The sequence below is a fragment of the Apium graveolens genome, chromosome 3 (assembly GCF_009905375.1).
Source record: "Apium graveolens cultivar Ventura chromosome 3, ASM990537v1, whole genome shotgun sequence".
Lineage (NCBI taxonomy): Eukaryota > Viridiplantae > Streptophyta > Magnoliopsida > Apiales > Apiaceae > Apium > Apium graveolens.
In genome coordinates, this window is record NC_133649.1 from 90,732,714 (window position 1) to 90,750,363 (window position 17,650).

At 40.3% G+C, this 17,650-nt stretch overlaps 1 non-coding gene and 1 pseudogene across 1 annotated transcript; one reads left to right on the top strand and one right to left on the bottom strand.

The window, feature by feature from the left end:
* LOC141714431 (uncharacterized) overlaps positions 1–17,650 on the top strand; it is a 149,935-nt pseudogene that overhangs the window by 22,416 nt on the left and 109,869 nt on the right.
* LOC141715412 (small nucleolar RNA R71) lies at positions 5,440–5,546 on the bottom strand. Its single transcript, XR_012572177.1, has one exon. It is a non-coding gene; the product is annotated as a small nucleolar RNA R71 (small nucleolar RNA).

The window sequence follows — 17,650 nt, forward strand, 5'->3', positions numbered from 1 at the left end:
CTACAAACCCAACCAAACTTTAAACACACAAGCATCATGCTTCTCATGAACTATACTACTCATAACAAGCTCTAAACATGAGTACACACCCATTACACTTAACCCATTATCTAAACATCATGAAATCCAAACCAACAAAACTTAAGATTAAGGGTTTGAGAAGTTATACCTTCCTTGGAGAATGTAGAATCACTTAGGAAGCCTTAAGTAACCCCTAACTATCTCTACTAAGCTTGGATCTTGAAGAAAACATAAGAAAACACAAAGTTAGTTTCTTGAAAACACTATTCTCCAAGAACTTTGATGAATTGATTGGCTTAGTAAACCTTGGAATCTTGGCTTCAAACTCATAACATAACTAATTCATGAATTATGGAAGCTAAGGAAATAAACCTCTTAATTTTTGAAGGTGTGTAGCTTGAGTTTTGAAAATTTCTCCTTTGCTTTTCATGGAAAAGCCGAGAGCAAAGAATGAGGGGGGAGAAGATGATGTTTGCTTGGTTGCTTTCCCTTTTTGTTTTGTTAATTAACCTTTTACCATGGTAAAAAAATGAATGGCTTAAAATCAACCAACAATTCCTTCCCTTTTTGGTCATGCTTATGTCATCCTTCTATGTCATCTTGTTACACTTGTCCTTCTCTTGTTGGTGTGATGACATCATCATCCACTAACCCCTTTTATTAACTCCTAATCACTTGGCTAATGATCGCTGATCTGTTATACAGTTCGCTTAACTTTCGTTCTCGTTTATCATTTGAGGGATCATACCCGGGATCTTATTACTTGGGTTCCCTTAACCTTTCTCAATACATTATATTCCTTTTTATGATCCCCTCTTATAATCCTTGAATTTAAATTCTTTTAATCCCGTTACCTTATACTCAATTCTTTCGGTATCTGGTGGATTTTCGGGAAAAAATCAAAGTGTTCGAATTTGGATTCTGACGATCTTTACATACACTTATATACCATATAGAGTACTAATAAGATCTCAGAATAACAATAAAAGAACCTCTACAAAGTGAGGCATGAAAAGTTTTCTTATTCAGCATAATCAGCAAAATCACTATTCATAAGGTTTACAAAAAGTCCAAATTTTTTTGGGGTTATTACAGTCTCCCCTCCTTAAAAGGATTCCGTCCCGGAATCAGATAGAAAATGAATAGGGATACTTTCTTAGCATTGCACTTTCTAACTCTCAAGTCAATTTTCCCACATTGTGGTTTTGCCACAAACCCTGACTAGCATGATAACCCTTCTTCTAAGCACTTGTCCATTTTTGATCTATAACCCTTCCCGGTTACTCCATATAGGTTACGCCTGGTTGCATGTCTATGCACTCATATGCCCCTATTTGTCTGGCATCCGGATTACACTTCCTTAACATCGATACAGGGAACACGTTATGAACTTGCTAAGGTTCGGGGTATGGCTAGCTCATATGTTAACTTCCCAATACGACTTAATATATCCAAGGGTCCAACAATTCGTGGGCCTAGCTTTCCTTTCTTTCCGAACCACAGCCATCATTTCCAAGGGAATACCTATAACAGCACTAGGTCCCCTACTTCCTACACTTTTTCATTTCGTGTCAAATCAATATACTTCTTATGTCCATCTTGGGCTATTACCAGCCGTCCTCTGATTAGATCTATTATATCCTTGGTCCTTTGGACTACTGCGGGTCCGAGCATCTTGCGCTCTACAACTTTATCCTAACATAAGGGAGATCGACATTGTCTTCCCTCAAGGATCTCATAAGGCGACATCTCGATAATGACATATGATCTATTGTCGTAAGAAAACTCAATCCGCGATAAATGATCATTCCAAATTCTTTCAAGTCTATTACACAGACTCTCATAATATCTTCTAGCACTATAGCTTTTGCTTCTCAATACTCCTTCTTTTCTTGTTCGTAGTCATTACTATCTTCCGTACATAATACTATACTGGTTACACTTTTGCTCGTTAGTATTCTATAACCTTTTAATAACCGCGTCAACCTTAGTATCACGAACGCGTTAGATTCGGAATACCACCGCACTGATACTACTTCCTCTCTAGATGCCTCCATCTTCGAAAGCTTGGTCCTTCATATAGAAGTAAAAGAATTTATTGAGAGATCACTATGATCATGAACACTTGTTACATTGCATAGTTAGTACAGAAGGTGGCCAGCCTTTAGTACTTGACAAGCAATTAAACAATAGATGGTATCCTACTAGGATTCTATCACACAGATAGATAGTCATTGGGCAATACATCCCCTTCTGTAAGGGTTGTTCTTCTCAGCTTATATGAAATGAAAAGGAGAGAAAAGAACGAATTGAAGAGAATTGTATATATATAAAAAATATACTGCCACAAAATATCTGGCTTGGAATCGACCTCTGAACTTTAGAGGTTTATCATAGGAGAACAAAACATATATGTATATAAATCAACATCAAGTATAATAGCATCGCATTTCACATGCCTAAATATTTTTTTTTGCTATTTTGTCCATCATTCTATGGACCCATGCTCTTGCTCGAGCTTATACACTATCACCTTTGAAACTCCCTCGACATCGAAAATCGAATCTGGGATTTCATTCTAGACATCATCGTTATTAGAATTCTATGCTTGCATCGCAACCTTCCTCGTATAGTAATACGACTCTCTATTCATAAGAAGGAATAAGTATTCAATAGGTAAATAATCGACTTAATTAGTCTATTAATGATAACATATACATCACCACAACCCGATTAGTGGTACCCAATCTCAACATCCATTACACTACAACTCTCACGGTTGTAATAGGCTCATTATTCAAAGAATCGTTGCTGCATTACTAGGGTCCACCACTGACCTACTGTCGTCATTCGTTTTCCTTGGAATCTTAATAGCTAACCATAGGGAGTCCATACCTGTCGTATCAAATTCTTCTAAGGAGTTAACATAATCACCATTCATAATTCATGAAGAACACTCCAGATCCTGACGTACATACATGACATGAAGCAGATAAAATTGCAGAAGAGTTTCAATCAAAGCAACGATAGCAGGCTAATACCATTACTAACCATATTTCTTTACTGGGAGACATGAAGCTCAAAGGTTCATTTAGTCCTTTCGTAACATGCTCCTGGCTTATCTCAAGATAGGACCTTCTAAGATAGAAAGCCCGCTCACGGCGATTACATGAATTAAATCTTTACCAAACTACTATTACGGTTGAGTACCGCACAGTCATCAGAAGGAATGTCAATATTTCACGCCATAATACAACCTTCACGGAATTAACCATTACCACTGTATTCCTCTGGCACGAGCGCCGATAATTGTCCTCTTACATTTAAAGTGTTGGCCACCTCTTTGGCCTTTCCTGATAGTAAAATTTCCTTACAATCAATATCATTTTAACCATCTCCAACTAAATTTTCTACCTCATTTCAATCACTGCTTATGTGAAAATGCTTCTCTTAAGTCCCAGTGAGGAAAAAAATCACCATTTTTCCATAAGTCATTGCCTTAGTCTTTAGATGTGAACATTGCCACGACTGACTCTCGATCATACTTAGGACGTCTCTTATCTTGGGTCCTTCTTGTTTTCACCAATCTCGACCCTCATTTGATCGATCTATACTTTCTTGTGGTTCAACACGTGCCCCACCTGGCATTATTATAATTACGTCATATTTCCTTCATCAAAATTTCTATCCTTAAGAACTTTGAATATTACCTTTCTCCTTGTAAAACCTCTAAGATTATCCTTAAATCCTTCATCTGGTACACCCTAGGCACAGGGCATATCAAGATACCATTTACTAATACCAGAATCATTGTCTATATACTTCTGAAAAATTTCTCCACTGATCCTTAAAGGTTGTTGTTACTTTAATCCTTCATTCCATACTACCCAAACTCATAATGTCCCTATTAAGGGTGAAATGACAACCTTTATGCATTCCCCTAGGGCTCATCTCAAGTTATCGTAGTTATATCCTTAATTCCACCTTTAAAAAATACTTACACTCTTCCATGGATAAATCAAGTCATATATCCTTGATAGATTATCTTATTCAATCATTCTCACCTCGATAGTCTATGCCTAATTTAATAATAATATCCTTATTTAAAATGAGGTCAATCCATATGGCCTCCAAAAGATAACAACGGTTATCCACTTTTCTTGCCTGATTTGGTAATGATAACAGGGATGTTCTGGAAGATATTGGTCGTGTTCAACGTGAACTTCTCAGTTCTAACTATTCGTTTACCTCTGTTATTTATCCCAACAGTCATCTCAATGTTGGAATACCTTTTATACCTAGAGTCTCCCTTTTGGGCATCAAGCCACAGGTGTTACATACACTTCATATTTTTGAAGGTCACTTCCTTCATCCCATTTTCCTAAATTCTTGTTATCCTGTCTCCTCAGTCCATCCGTGTTTCCTTCTTAATCCATCAATCTATATCAAAGTTTCATCGAATACTCTCAACTTCAAGGGAATTAACTATACGTATCGCTTACGCCTTCAAACCTTTAATTTATCTCATGATCAGTCACCATCGCGCTGATGATGACACACTTCTCTATATTTATTTTAAGGGTTTCTTAGGATTTCCCATACCTAACTCTCTTATCACTTCTCAACTCTATTTACTTTATATCCCTTTATACTCCTTCCCCTTTCAGTCTTTTATTTTCGTTTCTATTACAACCATTACATGAACCAACACGACAGAAGCATTGATTTCAAATATCCCGTCATTCTGGATTCGTGTCCTTATAACGAATTTTGATAACCTTTACAACTTAGATTCATAATTCATCATAATCATTGGTCATTAGGACTCAGTGATTAGGACGTAGTAGTTAATTACTCTTTTCGGTTGTGTTTCAGGTACTTTAGCAAGCGTTTATGCAAACTCGTTCTCGTGCTCGCAAGAGGACCTTAGATACAGCTGAGGAGAAAGACGAAGTTCTTGATACTCCGGAGAAGTTAGATTTTGAGGATTCGGATTCAGGAACTGAGCAGAAAGAACCAGTAAACATGGGAGATCGTATTGTTCAAGCTGATCCAGCTCTTATGGATTTTTCTCAACCTAAAATTGATGACATTCAGTCAAGCATCCTTCATCCGGCTATTCAAGCTAACACCTTTGAAATCAAGCCGGGCACTATTCAGATGGTGCAGAATTCTGTTTCTTTTGGAGGAGCGGCAACTGAAGACCCCAACATGCACATAAGGAATTTTGTCGAGATCTGCAGCACTTTTAAGTATAATGGCATGACTGATGAGGCTATCAAGTTGAGGCTTTTCCCATTCTCACTGAGGGATAAGGCTAAAGACTGGTTACATTCTGAACCAGCTGGGTCCATCACTACGTGGCAAGATCTTGCGCAAAAGTTTCTGGTGAAGTTTTATCCAATGGCAAAGACTGCTGCTATGAGGAGTGCTCTTACTCAGTTTGCGCAGCAACCTACAGAATCTATGTGTGAGGCTTGGGAACGCTACAAGGAAATGTTGAGAAAATGTCCACATCATGGAATGCCGGATTGGATGGTAATCACTGGTTTTTATAATGGTTTGGGGGCCCAATCTCGGCCCATGCTCGATGCAGCAGCTGGAGGCGCCTTATGGGCTAAAAGCTATACTGAGGCGTATAATCTTATAGAGACAATGGCTGCAAACGAGCATCAAAACCCAACTCAGAGGATGACGTCAGGCAAGGTCGCAGGTATTCTGGAAGTTGATGCAGCCACCGCTATTGCAGCCACCGCTATTGCAGCCCAGCTCCAAGCGCTATCAATGAAGGTTGATTCTTTGGCTACGTATGGAGTTAATCAAATAGCTATGGTTTGTGAGCTTTGTGCAGGTTCTCATGCTACGGATCAGTGTTCTCTTGTCAACGAATCTGTTCAGTATGTGAATAATTATCAGCGATAATAGCAGCCTGTGCCAGCGACCTATCATCCTAACAACAGAAATTATCCAAATTTCAGCTGGGGAAATAATCAGAATGCTATTCAGCCACCATATCAGCAAGGAGTGAGTAAACAGTTTAACCCACCTGGATTCCAGCAACCACAGCAGTATGCTACAAGGCAATCATATCCTCAACAGGGAAGTGCAGCTGCACCTACTAGTGCTGATTTTGAGGAACTTAAGCTGTTGTGCAAGAGTCAGGCGGTTTCTATCAAGACCTTGGAAAATCAAATCGGTAAATTAGCCAATGCAGTGCTCAATCGTCAACCTGGCACTCTTCCCAGTGACACGGAAGTACCAGGCAGGAAGGAAGCTAAAGAGCAAGTCAAGGCTATTGCCTTAAGGTCTGGAAAAGTAGCTGATGCTGAAAAGGCAAAAGAAGTCGAAGCTGAAGTTAGAGATGAAGAATCTAAGCAAAAGGAGAAAGTGGCGGAACCAAAGAAGACTACTGTTGAACACACTCTGCCTGAGGCTAATACAGGGGAGAAACAGCTCTATCCTCCACCACCTTTTCCTAAGAGATTGCAGCAACAAAAGCTGGATAGACAGTTCGGGAAGTTTCTGGAGGTGTTCAAGAAACTTCACATCAATATACCTTTCGCTGAGGCGCTGGAACAAATGCCTAGTTATGCGAAGTTTATGAAGACTATTCTTTCAAGGAAGGTGAAACTGGATGACCTTGAAACCGTTGCTCTCACGGAAGAATGCAGCGCGGTTCTGCAACAAAAGTTACCACCAAAACTGAAAGATCCAGGAAGCTTCACCATTCCTTGCACCATTGGCAATCTAACTTTTGACAAGTGCCTTTGTGATTTGGGAGCAAGCATTAATCTGATGCCCTTGTCGATCTTTAAAAAGCTGGATATGCCTGATCCAAAACCCACATACATGTCGCTACAATTGGCGGACCGTTCCATTACTTACCCAAGGGGTATAGTTGAGGATGTGCTCGTCAAGGTGGATAAGCTCTTCTTTCCTGCAGATTTTGTTATTCTGGATTTTGAGGAAGATAAGAAGATTCCCATAATCTTGGGGAGGCCTTTCTTGGCTACTGGCCGTACCTTGATAGATGTGCAAAAAGGGGAACTTACTATGCGGGTCCAAGATCAGGATGTGACCTTCAACGTATTCAAGGCAATGAAATTCCCTACAGAAGATGAGGAGTGTTTAAAAGTGGATATGATTGATTCCGTAGTTACTTCGGAACTCGATCACATGCTAATGTCTGATGCATTGGAAAAGGCCTTAGTGGGGGATTTTGACAGCGATGATGAAGATAGCAACGAGCAATTACAATATCTGAACGCTTCTCCATGGAAGCGAAAGCTCGACATACCATTTGAATCTCTTAAGGAAGCTCAAACCATCAATAGAGGAAGCACCTACCTTGGAGCTCAAACCATTACCTGAACACTTGAGGTATATTTTTTAGGTGATTCATCTACGTTACCTGTTATTATTTCAGCTGACCTTTCAGGTAGTGAGGAAGACAAGCTCTTAAGGATTTTGAGAGAATTCAAATCGGCTATAGGATGGACCATAGCAGACATTAAGGGGATAAGTCCTTCATATTGTATGCATAAAATTCTGTTAGAGGAAGGTAGTAAGCCAACTGTGGAACAGCAGCGAAGACTGAACCCGATCATGAAGGAGGTGGTGAAGAAAGAAATTCTGAAATGGCTAGATGCAGGCATCATTTATCCTATTTCTGACAGCTCGTGGGTGAGCCCCGTGCAATGTGTACCTAAGAAAGGAGGTATCACTGTGGTCGCAAATGAAAAGAATGAGCTCATCCCTACTCGAACAGTTACAGGATGGAGAGTATGCATGGATTATAGAAAATTGAACAAAGCCACAAGGAAGGATCACTTCCCTCTCCCATTCATTGATCAAATGCTTGACAGATTGGCGGGACATGAGTATTTTTGTCTTCTGGATGGTTATTCCGGGTATAATCAGATTTGTATTGCACCAGAGGATCAGGAAAAGACTACCTTCACTTGTCCATTTGGCACATTTGTTTTTCATAGAGTTTCGTTTGGGTTATGTGGCGCCCCGGCCACCTTTCAGAGATGTATGATGGCTATATTCTCTGACATGATTGGAAATAATGTCGAAGTGTTCATGGATGACTTCTCCGTCTTTGAACACTCATATGATGAATGTTTGAATAATCTGCGCGCCGTACTCAAAAGATGCGTGGAAACTAATTTGGTGCTTAATTGGGAGAAATGTCATTTTATGGTGCGTGAAGGCATTATCCTTGGGCATAAGGTCTCTAGCAAAGGTCTGGAGGTGGACAAGGCCAAGGTGGGAGTCATTGAAAATCTTCCCCCACCTAATTCGGTGAAAGGAATCCGTAGTTTTCTCGGTCATGCGGGTTTTTATCGGCGATTCATCAAGGACTTTTCAAAGATATCTAAGCCGTTGTGCAATTTACTTGAGAAAGGTGTGCCTTTCAAATTTGATGATGAATGTTTGGCAGCATTCGAGACTCTCAAGGAGAGTTTGATCACGGCACCAGTTATTACAGCACCAGATTGGACAGAACCGTTTGAGATGATGTGTGATGCGAGTGACTACGCGGTAGGTGCAGTTCTGGGACAGCGCAAGAAAAATCTCTTCCATGTGGTCTACTATGCGAGTAAGACTTTAAATGGGGCCCAATTGAACTACACCACTACTGAGAAGGAGCTTTTGGCTATAGTCTTTGGCTTTGAGAAATTTCGATCTTATCTGCTTGGTACGAAAGTAACAGTATTCACTGATCATGCAGCTATTCGCTATCTGGTTTCTAAGAAGGATTCGAAGCCGAGACTCATTCGTTGGGTGCTTTTACTTCAGGAATTTGAGTTAGAGATTAAAGATAGAAAAGGTACCGAGAATGAAGTAGCTGACCATCTCTCTAGGTTGGAGAATCCCAATTCTACTTCACAAGATAGGACGTTAATCAATGAATCTTTTCCGGATGAGCAGTTGTTTGCAATTCAGGAGGAAGAACCATGGTTTGCAGATATTGTAAACTATCTTGTCAGCAATATAATGCCGCTTAATTTGACATCCGCTCAAAAGAAGAAGTTTCTGCATGAGGTGAAGTGGTATATGTGGGATGAACCATATTTGTTTAGACAGGGAGCTGATCAGATCATCAGGAGATGTATCCCGTTCTGTGAGATGGAGGGGATATTACGAGACTGCCATTCCACGATTTATGGTGGACACTATGGAGGTGAGAAGACGGCAGCTCGTATTCTGCAAGCAGGTTTTTTCTGGTCTACTTTGTTCAAGGATGCTCATCAGTTTGTTTTAAGGTGTGATCGTTGCCAAAGAGTGGGAAATTTGTCAAGGAAGGATGAGATGCCATTAAATGTGATGCTTGAAGTCGAGGTCTTTGATGTATGGGGAATCGATTTCATTGCAATAATCAGTACATCTTGCTGGCAGTCGATTATGTCTCAAAATGGGTCGAAGTTAAAGCTTTACCGACAAATGATGCAAAGGCAGTGCTAAATTTTCTTCATAAGCAAATTTTCACAAGGTTTGGAACGCCTCGGGTAATCATAAGTGATGAAGGATCGCATTTTTGCAACCGTAAGTTCACTTCTATGATGCAGCGTTATAATGTGAATCATCGAGTAGCTACTGCCTATCATCCGCAAACAAATGGTCAAGCGCAAGTGTCTAACAGAGAGATAAAGCGCATTCTAGAGAAGGTTGTTTGTCCGTCAAGGAAGGATTGGTCTTTAAAGCTCGATGAAACTGTTTGGGCTTACAGAACAGCATACAAAACTCCACTTGGGATGTCACCGTTTCAGTTGGTGTACGGTAAGGGATGTCATCTACCGGCGGAGCTTGAGCATAAGGCCTACTGGGCATTGAAGAAATTGAACCTGGATTTAGATGCAGCTGGTAAGAAAAGAATGCTTCAGCTTAATGAACTTGATGAATTTCGACTTCAAGCGTACGAGAATAACAAAATGTATAAGGAAAAGGTGAAGAGGTGGCACGATAGGAAGCTACATCCTAAGTTATTTGTGCCAGGGCAACAAGTTCTGTTATTCAACTCTCGGCTCCGACTTTTTCCTGGGAAGTTGAAATCAAGGTGGTCTGGACCTTTTATTGTCAAAACTGTGTTTCCACATGGAGCGGTGGAAATTTTTTAGAATGATTCGGACCAAGCATTTAAGGTTAACGGTCAGCCGTTGAAGCACTACTATGGGGACATGGCAAACCGAGAGGTGGTTAGTGCCATTTTGTTGGCTACTTGAGAAAGGTACGGAACGTCAAGCTAATGACGAAAAAGAAGCGCTGCGTGGGAGGAAACCCATGAATTGTTGTTACAGGAACCCTTAGAAGTTAATAACCTATCCAAAAACACAAAAAAATAAGAAAACAGGGGCTGAAAATTTTTTTTTCCAGAGACCCTCTGCGCGCCCGCGCAGAAATGCTGAGCGGCCGCGCAGGGGTCGAGTTCCAGAAAATTTTTTACAGTTCAAAAAAAAAAAAAAAAAACACAAAAACCCATCACAGCCCATAAACCCACGAATTCTTTTCCCATTACCCCATGATTTTATCCCTCAACCCCACTCCTAATCTAATTTAACCTACTCCACACCCTATATATACATACACCTATCCCACATATCTCCCACAAACTTCCTACACTTAAACCCTCTCATAAACATCAAAAATCAGTTCTTACACACTTTTATTCACAAATCAATGGCACCCAAGAGAGCACGCACTATTGACAGCAGCAGCACAGTTCCTACTACTGATTCATCAAGGGGTACTGCTGCAAGGCCTCGGTTAACTGACAGAGCTGCGGAGGAGGAGTACACTAGGCTGTTGGGGAAGCCGATTCTGAAGGAGAGGGGGTTTTTACCATCAGGGAGGGATGGTGAGTTGTTGCCCATGATTGCAGAGAAGGGGTGGATAGCTTTTTGTGAGTCACCCGAAGCAGTACCGATGAGTGTTGTTCGCGAGTTCTACGCGAACGCGAAGGCTGAAAAGAATGGGTTTTCTGTAGTTCGTGGGCTGACGGTTGATTATCATCCTGCGGCGATTCGCCGTGTGATTGGACAGCGAGAGAGGAAGCCCGAGGAGGAGAATTGGAATGAAAAGACTGCTGAGGATTTTGACTTGGATTTGATTTGTGCGACTCTCTGTCGACCGGGCACAGTTTAGAACCGCAGTCCAGCCAATAATGAGTATCGTCACTTTCCGGCGATCGCCATGAACAGGTATGCCCGTGCATGGAATGCATTTATATGTGCTAATATTTTGCCTTCTTCACATGCACACGAGGTCACAGTTGAGAGAGCACAGTTGTTGTGGGGAATTCTGAATGAGGAATACTATGTGGACCTTGGTGAGTTTATCTACCAAGGAATTCTGAAGTTTTTGAGGGGAGCAAAGCATATGAACATCCCTTATGCATCCACGGTTACGAAGCTATGCCGAGCAGTAGGAGTGAACTGGCTGGCTCATGAGCAGTTGCAGTTGCCAGCAGCTCCGATAGATTCTGGCACTCTAAATGAGATGCAGGAGTGGACCGGTGGTGAGCCTGAGGAGCATGGGCTGGGTTATCGTCTTCCAGGAGGACGTCCAGCACGAGGTGCTACTATGGCTAGGCCAGGGCGTGGTGAGGCTGGTTCTTCGAGAGCTCAGGAGGGTGCTGGGATGGGTGATGCCCAGTATAGGAGGCTTTCACGGCGAATGGATGCCATGTATGAGACGCAGAGCAGGTTTGCTCAGGAGCTCACTCTTGCGTTAGGGACTGCTTTTCGAGGCCTTGGAGCTGATATCCAGTGGCCAATTTTTGGTGAAGACTCTGCATACCCGCCGCCTGATACTCCACCCACTGAGGGTGATGATGATGATGACTCCGAGTAGGTATACCCTGTGTTCCTTTCTACTACCTTCACTGGGGACAGTGAAGATTTTAAGTTTGGGGGTGGTAGTTAAGGAATATTTTGTGTGTGTCATATAGCTGCATATTCATGATAGTTAGTTCATATAGTTGCATAATTTTTGCCATATAGTTTTTTTTATATAGCTTTATTTGTTTGTCATATCATATAGCTCATGCATATACCATGATCCCTTTTGCAATGATTTATCGACTGAATTGTGATATTGATGCGAGTGTAGTGATAGCATTAAAGTGATATTAAGTTGTGTAGGTTGATATGCATGCTAGAAGCACTTGTATTTTCACTAAGTCTTAGAGAATGCTTAAGGGCTAGATTGTTGTTATGATCTGATTATTTTCGAGGATAATCTATTTATTATGCTTAGAATTTGATAATAGGTTCTTAGTGGTAAAGGCATGAAAAAGAAAAAAAAATGGAGTAAAAATGGAATTTGTTGCTAGTTGTGGCTAGGCGTCAAATGGCTAGTAGCCGGCTCGCATGTTATGCGAGTAGTCTAGGGTTGAGCAAGATGGAGCGAAACGCACTTGCTCAGAAAAAAAAAAAAAAAATTTTTTGTATAATTGATCAAAAGTGGGCTCTTTGGTATTCGAGTTATTAAGTTCTTAGGGGACTTTGTGCCTAGTGACCTAAGGCTTTTAGAGTCTGGGATCCGCTAACCTAACGCTCGTTACATGGATACCATTGTATAAGTCTTTTGTGGATCTCACTCATTGCACGGTCAAATAAGCATTTGAGTTGTAAATAAAAAGCACGATTCCGTAGTAAGCTCCAGAGTTCTTGTAGTGTTGTATATCACTTTGTGCCTAGAATTTTTATTCTTTGTATAATCATAGGATTGCCTTGAGGATAGTCTAGTCATAGTAATTGGTCTAGTTCCGAAGCATATCTGTTAAGCATTTGCACACACCACGTTTCTGGCTGTATGTCCGTTTGCATGAGTTTATTGATCTTTAGTGTCTAACTGCATTCGTTGAGACGTGACAATTTGGTTGGTTAATTGTAGTAAGGGGGATCGTTGCATTTTCATATAGATTGCATTCATGCATATTTTTATTTGTTTTGAGTCTGTGATGCTTGAGGACAAACATCGATTTAAGTTTGGGGGTGTGATAAGTGGCATTTTATACCACTTAGAACGTCTTAAAATGGCTTAAATTGGTGTCTTGAAATCAAGTATTTTGTGTATTTGATGCGTTTTTCTAGTGTTTATGCATTTCATGGTATTAGTTGCATTTCGGAGGAGGAATCATCAAGAATAAGCCTTGGCATGTGTTCACCATTGCGAGAGCAAAAGAACGGGCAGATTACGGCGAAGAAATGGAGCAAACCTGGAATTTTTCCAGTAGGGTCCTGCGCGCCCGCGCAGCAATGCTGAGCAGCCGCGCAGCAGCCTTGCGCGCCCGCGCAGAAATGCTGAGCGGCCGCGCAGGGTCGGGGAAAAAGCTGAATTATTTTAGACTTCTACTTCTGTTTGGCTTCCAACTTCTATGTAATCTGAGTTTTATGGGACTATTATATAAGTAGATTTGAGACGTTTTCATAGAGAATATGAAGGAGATTATGTTTTAGATTGTGTTTTGCGCAAGAAGCGAAGGAGATAAGGAAGAAGACCGATTTAGCACACCGCAACGAAGAGGAAGCATATATTCTTGTGATTCTTGTTTCGTTGTAACGTTGGATGCTAGTTTTCTTGCTTTGACTTATTTACTCTTGTGACGTACTCTGTTTTAATATAATTAGTTTAGTTATTATTTTCTTGTGTTGTTTATCATGATTTCATATGAACCCATGATGGCGATAAGATCTATTATGGGCTAATCGTGATGATGGGGTTGCAACGGATTTATTATGAAATTCTTTAGTTAATTGTTTAATACTTTAGTGTGTGATGATTGCATGATATCTAGTATTGGTTGTGCGTATTCGTCTTATGTGCGTCGCGAACATATAAGATAGGGTGTTAATCTCTTGTGAAGCGACGGTGGATCTTGAGATTTAGAACTTGCCATGCTAGCATAGGTTCATGTACGTTGTGCATGATTAGTGGGTAACTCTAACAGTTTTATTTGCCCTATGTAATCAAAAGGAATAACTTGTGCTTAAATCGTTGTGTTGTCAATTTCTGTAGACATATAGGAACTCAACATAATTGATGACTATTCAACTTCTATCTTAATTGTGGATGTTTGGTAGAATGGTATTAGTACAATGAAAGTTGGCTTTTATCAGTTCCGTGTTATTCGATTAATATCATCACTGTCACATGCTAAAGGTAATAACAATGGCTATAGAAGGAATTAATAATGAAGTTGTGATCTCATGAGTGTTTTATTATTGATAAATTGAAGTGTTAGTTAAGTGGTTAATTAAGTAGTTAATTATAGTTAATATTTAATCAACAATTTTAAGTGTTATCTTAACATTGAGAAGTAATCATACATTGGTGAGTGAGTTTAATTAGACAATAACTTAGTCTGAGTCTCTGAGGGAACGAACTAGAAAGTATTCTATATTACTTGCGAATGCGTATACTTGCGTGAATATTAGTGCGTGATTTCGCCCTAACAACAGGAAGCTGAACAAGCCCACAAGGAAGGATCACTTCCCTTTTCCATTTATTGATCAGATGCTTGACAGGTTGGCTGGGCATGAGTACTATTGTCTTCTGGATGGCTATTCGGGTTATAATCAGATTTGCATTGCTCTAGAGGATCATGAAAAAACTACTTTCACTTTTCCGTTTGGAACTTTTGCCTTCAGAAGAGTTTCTTTTGGGTTGTGTGGAGCACCTGCCACATTTCAGAGATGCATGATGGATATCTTCTCTGATATGATTGGTCATAATGTGGAGGTATTTATGGACAATTTCTCTATGTTTGGTGATTCTTTTGACGAATGCTTTCAAAATATTGGCTCCGTTCTTAAAAGGTGTCTTGAGACCAATCTGGTTCTGAACTGGGAAAAATGTCATTTTATGGTGCGACAGAGCATTATTCTTGGGCACAAGGTCTCTAGTAAAGGTCTTAAGGTGGACAAAGCCAAGGTGGGGGTTATCGAAAACCTTCCTCCACCAATTTCTGTTAAGGGAGTCCGCAGCTTTCTTGGTCATGCTGGTTTCTATAGGCGTTTCATCAAGGACTTCTCAAAAATCTCCAAACCTTTGTGCAATCTTCTATAGAAAGATGTCCCGTTCAAGTTTGATGATGAGTGCCTAACTGCTTTTGAGTTCTTGAAGAAGAGTTTAATCACGACACCTGTCATAACTGCACCTAATTGGGATGAACCTTTTGAGATGATGTGCGATGCAAGTGATTATGCAGTTGGAGCAGTTCTTGGGCAGAGAAAGAACAACATATTTCATGTGGTCTACTATGCTAGTAAGACCCTCAATGGTGCTCAACTGAATTATACTACTACTGAGAAAGAACTCTTAGCCATTGTCTACGATTTTGAGAAATTTCGATCTTATTTTCTTTGGACGAAGGTGACAATATTCACTGATCACGCCACTATTCGCTATCTCGTCTCAAAGAAGGACTCGAAGCCTAGATTGATTCGATGGGTTCTTTTACTTCAGGAATTTGAGTTAGAGATCAAGGACAGAAAAGGTACTGAGAATCAAGTCGCTGATCATCTCTCTCGTTTAGAAGATCCAAGTGTAACTTCATAGGATAGAACATTGATAAATAAGTCTTTTCCCGATGAGCAGCTGTTTGGGGTACAAGAAGAAGAACTGTGGTTCGTAGACATCGTGAACTATCTTGTGAGTAATATCATGCCTCCAGACTTGTCTTTTGCTCAAAGGAAGAAGTTTCTTCATGAGGTGAAGTGGTACATGTGGGATGAGCCATATTTGTTTAGGCAAGGAGATGACCAGATCATCAGGAAATATATTCCGTACAGCGAAACGGGGGGGGGATCTTGTGAGATTGCCATTCGACTGCGTGTGGAGGCCACTATGATGGAGAAAAGACAGCAGCTTATATCCTTCAAGCAGGATTTTTCTGGCCTATATTGTTTAATGATGCGCATCAATGTGTTTTGAAGTGTGACCGATGCCAGCGTGTAGGTAATATGTCTAAGAGGGATGAGATGCCTCTTAATGTGCTTCTCGAGGTTGAGGTCTTCGATGTTTGGGCAATTGACTTCATAGGGCCGTTTGTCTCATCTTGCAATAATCAGTATATCTCATTGGTGGTTGATTATGTCTCGAAATGGGTTAAAGTCAAGGCTTTGCCGACAAATGATTTGAAGGTAGTGCTGAGTTTTCTTCATAAGCAGATATTAACACGATTTGGGACTCCAAGAGTCATAATCAGTAACGAGGGATCGCATTTCTGCAATCGTCAGTTCACTGCTATAATGCAAAGATATAATGTGAATCATCGCATTACTACAACCTACCACCCTCAGAATAATGGTCAAGCTGAGGTGTCTAACAGAGAGATCAAGGGTATTCTAGAGAAAGTTGTGTGTCCATCAAGGAAGGATTGGTCTTTGAAGCTATATGAAGCTGTTTGGGCGTATCGAACAACATACAAGACTCCATTTGGCATGTCGCCGTTTCAGTTGGTTTATGGTAAGGGATGTCATATGCCTGTGGAGCTCGAGCATAAGGCATATTGGGCTTTGAAGAAGTTAAACCTTAATTTGGATGCAGCCGGTAATAAAAAATGCTTCAATTAAATGAACTCGATGAGTTTCAACTTCAAGTGTATGAGAACAACAAAATGTATAAGGAAAAAGTCAAGAGGTGGCACGATAGGGGTCTAGTGCTCAAATTATTTGTGCCGGGGCAACAAGTTTTGTTATTCAACTCTCGTCTCCGTCTTTTTCCTGGAAAGTTGAAGTCGAGGTGGTCAGGGCCGTTTATTATCAAAACTGTGTTTCCGCATGGAGCGGTGGAGATTTTTGAGAATGATCCAGGCCAAGCATTCAAGGTGAATGGACAGAGGTTGAAGCATTACTATGGGGATATGGAAAACCGTGAGGTGGTTAGTGCCGTTTTATTGTGTAACACCCCCAGATCCGGGGTTGGGGATCCGGGTCGTCATGGTCTTTCTTTCCATATATATCACTTAACTTAATTAAAAATAAATAACCTCATGCTGTGACCCCACAATAACACACACCACAACATGTTATAGTCTCAGAGATGAAATTGAAATAAGTAAAGTCCTTGAAATCCATAAGTTAAAAGTTATTACAACCCAAATTGATTACTTAATAAGTTTACCGTTTATTGCATTATCCAACGAAAGTTATAATTATACATAATTGATTCCCAAAAGTAGAATGCCTGGTCTACAGATAGATCTACCTCTGCAGCTATGGCAGCTATGATATCAACGGGAAGGCGCGAGACGCTTCCCACGCTCTTGCGCTGGGTCTGCTTGAGTCTGACCATCCTTCCTAACTGTTCTTGTGTGATAAAGAAATGAAGCAATAGTGAGCATTACAGCTCGCAAGATAATATATAGTTTAATCAATAATGCAAGTATCTGGGTTGATAACTCACTGAAAATCTTTATCAAGTGTAAGATAATTACTTACTGGATATAAGCTTAAAAGAAGATGAAGTTACAAAATACTTCAATATACTTATATCATTTTAGAAAACTACTTGAACTACCACTGTTCAAAGTATAATAAGTTTTCAAAGGTTTATCACATAGATGAGATTACAAGATAAGACTTGAATAGATTCAATCTTTGAAATATCATTTGAAAGA